The sequence below is a fragment of the Osmia lignaria genome, unplaced genomic scaffold (assembly GCF_051020975.1).
Source record: "Osmia lignaria lignaria isolate PbOS001 unplaced genomic scaffold, iyOsmLign1 scaffold0038, whole genome shotgun sequence".
NCBI lineage: Eukaryota > Metazoa > Arthropoda > Insecta > Hymenoptera > Megachilidae > Osmia > Osmia lignaria.
This window is the reverse complement of record NW_027478179.1, coordinates 202,501-207,500: the sequence shown is the minus strand read 5'-3', so window position 1 is coordinate 207,500 and position 5,000 is coordinate 202,501. Positions and strand designations below refer to the sequence as shown.

At 43.1% G+C, this 5,000-nt stretch overlaps 1 non-coding gene across 1 annotated transcript; it reads right to left on the bottom strand.

Annotated features, from left to right (window-relative positions):
* Nucleotides 1–1,197: 1,197 nt before the first annotated feature.
* On the bottom strand, nt 1,198–3,120 carry LOC143306862 (small subunit ribosomal RNA). The gene has a single exon (XR_013064154.1). It is a non-coding gene; the product is annotated as a small subunit ribosomal RNA (ribosomal RNA).
* Nucleotides 3,121–5,000: the final 1,880 nt, after the last annotated feature.

The window sequence follows — 5,000 nt, the reverse complement described above, 5'->3', positions numbered from 1 at the left end:
GTCGCTGAATCGTGGGTTGCGAGATTCGAACAGACACACGGCCGGCGACGATCGGTCTAACTAATGGACACATAGTTTTTCAAAGACTCGCTATCGTCGCTTCTCAGCCGGTCCGTAAACAACACACATCGATCAGGCGGACGCACGAATCTTACCACGGTGCGTGTTTCGTAGATTCCAGGTTACCCGCAAGTACCTCTCTCTCCCTCTCGAAAGAGGAATCTCGATCCGTCCTTTTTGGACAATGGAGAAATCTTTTTATCGCAACACGGATGGCAAAGAAACAACCAAAGCGTAGGAGCGTGGGGACGAGAGCGACGAAAAGAACGTCGCGAAAACAAAGTTTCGACGGTTGCTCGTTCTAATACATCGTAGTTTCAACTCTCTCAGTTTTAACCACTCCTAGACGCTTCGTAAACTTTTAACAATTCTTCGCCTCCGCGAGTTTCATTTCGAATAGAGCGAACGCAACACGGACCAAAAAAACTCCGGTGATGCCAGATCATTTAGCAAAGATCAGACGGCGGGTCATCTGTATTCCTTTTCTCTCTTTTTTATATCTTTCCATTTAACTAGGGTGTCGCAACGACGGGTACATTTATATATTTATATATATTGTATTTCAATTTTAATGATCCTTCACTTTCGGTTTGTAATAATATGATCCTTCTTTCATTTCGATCCTTCATATTGTAGGTTAACCAACAGAAGTTTGTTTTTTTACGACTTGTATTTTTGTGGTTTGTTTGTTTGTTTCTTACGACTTGTTTGTACCCGATCAAGTAGACGACGACCCATAAGTATAAGTTAGAGAGATAAAGGTCGAGAGACCTCACGCAAGCGTCTTTTACTTCCATTCACATCAGCCAGAGAGAAATGGTCCGGCGTCGTGCTCTTTGGCGCCGTTGGTCGCACAGTTTTTTTGCCGGCGGTTCCGAACGGACGGGAGAAACGCGATGAGTAATCAAAGCGACCTCCGCACGTAACCGTGTCGGTGTAATTTTACCGCATCGCAGCGTTTTGGTATTTGTTTCTTATTGGCTCGAACCCGAGATTTATGTGTTTTGTGTCATGTATATGGTATTATTTATTATATCTTTCTCGTTTTGTATAATTTTTGGTCCGAGCTCAATAAACTTTTATATCGCTTTATCAATGATCCATTCAGTTAGGTTTTCTCTTGTATTTTTAATTTGTTAATGATCCTTCCGCAGGTTCACCTACGGAAACCTTGTTACGACTTTTACTTCCTCTAAATAATCAAGTTTGGTCATCTTCCCGGTAACATCGGCAATGCCGAGACATTGCCGCGCACCAGTCCGAAGACCTCACTAAATCATTCAATCGGTAGTAGCGACGGGCGGTGTGTACAAAGGGCAGGGACGTAATCAACGCGAGCTTATGACTCGCGCTTACTGGGAATTCCTCGTTCATGGGGAATAATTGCAAGCCCCAATCCCTAGCACGAAGGAGGTTCAGCGGGTTACCCGGGCCTTTCGGCCAGGGAAAACACGTTGATTCCTTCAGTGTAGCGCGCGTGCGGCCCAGAACATCTAAGGGCATCACAGACCTGTTATTGCTCAATCTCGTGCGGCTAGAAGCCGCCTGTCCCTCTAAGAAGATTTGTTTGTACGTTGGTAGTAAAAACCCACCGACCGAAGTCGGGGGCCTTCGAGATACCATAAGTTACGTCTATTTAACAGGCTAGAGTCTCGTTCGTTATCGGAATTAACCAGACAAATCGCTCCACCAACTAAGAACGGCCATGCACCACCACCCACCGAATCAAGAAAGAGCTATCAATCTGTCAATCCTTCCGGTGTCCGGGCCTGGTGAGGTTTCCCGTGTTGAGTCAAATTAAGCCGCAGGCTCCACTCCTGGTGGTGCCCTTCCGTCAATTCCTTTAAGTTTCAGCTTTGCAACCATACTTCCCCCGGAACCCAAAAGCTTTGGTTTCCCGGAAGCTGCCCGCCGAGTCATCGGAGGAACTTCGGCGGATCGCTAGCTGGCATCGTTTATGGTTAGAACTAGGGCGGTATCTGATCGCCTTCGAACCTCTAACTTTCGTTCTTGATTAATGAAAACATTTTTGGCAAATGCTTTCGCTTCTGTCCGTCTTGCGACGATCCAAGAATTTCACCTCTAACGTCGCAATACGAATGCCCCCATCTGTCCCTATTAATCATTACCTCGGGGTTCCGAAAACCAACAAAATAGAACCGAGGTCCTATTCCATTATTCCATGCACAGAGTATTCAGGCGAAGGTAGCCTGCTTTGAGCACTCTAATTTGTTCAAAGTAAACGTACCGGCCCACCTCGACACTCAGTGAAGAGCACCGCGATGGGATATTAGTTGGACCGCCCGCGAGGAGCTAAGCCCACCGGTAGGACGTACCACATAATGCCAGTTAAACACCGCGAGCGGTGAACCGACACTGTGACACACAGATTCAACTACGAGCTTTTTAACCGCAACAACTTTAATATACGCTATTGGAGCTGGAATTACCGCGGCTGCTGGCACCAGACTTGCCCTCCAATGGATCCTCGTTAAAGGATTTAAAGTGTACTCATTCCGATTACGGGGCCTCGGATGAGTCCCGTATCGTTATTTTTCGTCACTACCTCCCCGTGCCGGGAGTGGGTAATTTGCGCGCCTGCTGCCTTCCTTGGATGTGGTAGCCGTTTCTCAGGCTCCCTCTCCGGAATCGAACCCTGATTCCCCGTTACCCGTTACAACCATGGTAGGCGTAGAACCTACCATCGACAGTTGATAAGGCAGACATTTGAAAGATCCGTCGTCGGTGCTAGATGACCATACGATCAGCACAAAGTTATTCAGAGTCACCAAAGCCGACGATGGACGAACGGACAAGCCGTCCGCCACCGATTGGTTTTGATCTAATAAAAGCATTCCTCCCATCTCTGGGTGGAATTCTGGTTTGCATGTATTAGCTCTAGAATTACCACAGTTATCCAAGTAATGTTTTGTACGATCTAAGAAACCAAAACTGATTTAATGAGCCATTCGCGGTTTCACCTTAATTCGGTATGTACTTAGACATGCATGGCTTAATCTTTGAGACAAGCATATGACTACTGGCAGGATCAACCAGGGAGCTTAGTTATTATTGTAAATTTAAATTTTCGTCGTCGGCCCTCCCTGTAAGACCGATCGACGTTAAGCCATTTCTCTTTTGTATGTAACACACATTTCATAAATTTTGTACCTCTTATAGAGGCCAAATATTCTCCTCCTCCTCTCATAAAGCACGAAAATCACTTTCACGCCGTGCATCCATCGTGCAAGCACGTAGACCACACACGCTGGACAATATAATAAAAGATAGCGCGGACAGTGGCATGCTATACAAATCGAGAAAGCGCGTACAGTGATCATGCTGGTCATTTTGCCACCAAATTTTATAATCTTTATCATTAGAGCGGGCCCACCAACCTCGTCTCTGTACTTTATACATTTCTCCTCCATCTGCACACACCTTTTCAAACATTAACGGAGAGAGTTCCTTGGACTTGCTTTAAATGTACATATTAGATATGTTGGAATCTCTCTCCTTTAGAAGTTTCCCCAGCCTTAAAACTTCTTTCATTTTTACTCCTCTCTCCATACTTATTTTCCTCTCTGAACGTATCAGAGAGGATTTTATTTCTGACACCTCTTGACTTTTCTTAAATTCAGGGACGTAATTTTGTTCATAATTCAGTGGACTTTTGTGTATTTTATACTTTAAATATTTCCAAACAGTCTCCCTTCTAAAAGTGATAGAACGAATTTTCGTCTAACACTACTTTCTTGGTTCAAAAATTTTATACAATCTTATAACTTTTTCAGTTTTAACAAATTTTGGTTACAGACAGTTGATGCTCAGTTTGTACAAGTATGCAACATTTATAAGTGCATACAGGTCACCAGCCTTATATTACAAGGCTCACCACATATGGGCCATTCGGTCTTAGACACCGACCCGTGGTAATGCTGTGTGGAGATTAATAATAATCCGCAACGGAAAACCGGAACGAGAATAGTCGAGAAAGTATATTCTCGAGGAGCGGTAGACTGCTTTTCAACCGAAGTCATAAAAGAGCCACACGCTCGACGCTACTCCCGACCGGTCCGAGCGAACCGAAAGTGCCTTCCTATAAATACCGAACGGCCGGCCGCTAGGTCGGCGACGCATGGGCTTACGCCCAGGCGTATGCCTGTGCAAACCGCCGTGAGAGCGTACCATCCCGCCGGCACGGTAAAACTTAGACTGAAAATATCGTCGAACATATCCTTTCATTTTATAACGTTCTATACATGAAAATTAATAAATTAACATGCAGGACATAATAAATTCACATTCTCATGTAAATCATGGGTTTAATTAATATTTTAAAAAATTTTAAAACCGCCCAGAACCGATGAGATGAAAATATTAAAACGATATTTTTGCATTTTCTTACGGTAAAACATTAACAAATAAGCGACTATAGCAATATAAAACTCCATTTGTAATTTAATTAATCAAAATTAATATTTTTTTTTGATTTTTCAGCGATCCAGAACCGATGAGACGAAAACATTAAAACGATATTTTTGCATTTTCTTACGACAAAACATTAACAAATACGAGACTATAACAATATAAAACTACATATGTAATTTAATTAATCAAAATTAATAATTTTTTTTGATTTTTCAGTGATCCAGAACCGATAAGTCGAAAATTTTAACAATCATATTTTTGCATTCTGTACCGTGGATCCATCGTTAAACGCTATTAAACTAACGTCCGTGATGGTATAAATGCAGATTTTCGCTCCGTTTAGCCAAAATAACGAACTTTAGGTGCGCTCCGAAATATTTCAAAGTCCCAGCGGCGTATTGCTTCGCCTCTTAGAACCGATTAGTCGAAAATTTTAACAATCATATTTTTGCATTCTGTACCGTGGATCGATCGTTAAACGCTATTAAACTAGCGTCCGTGATGGTATA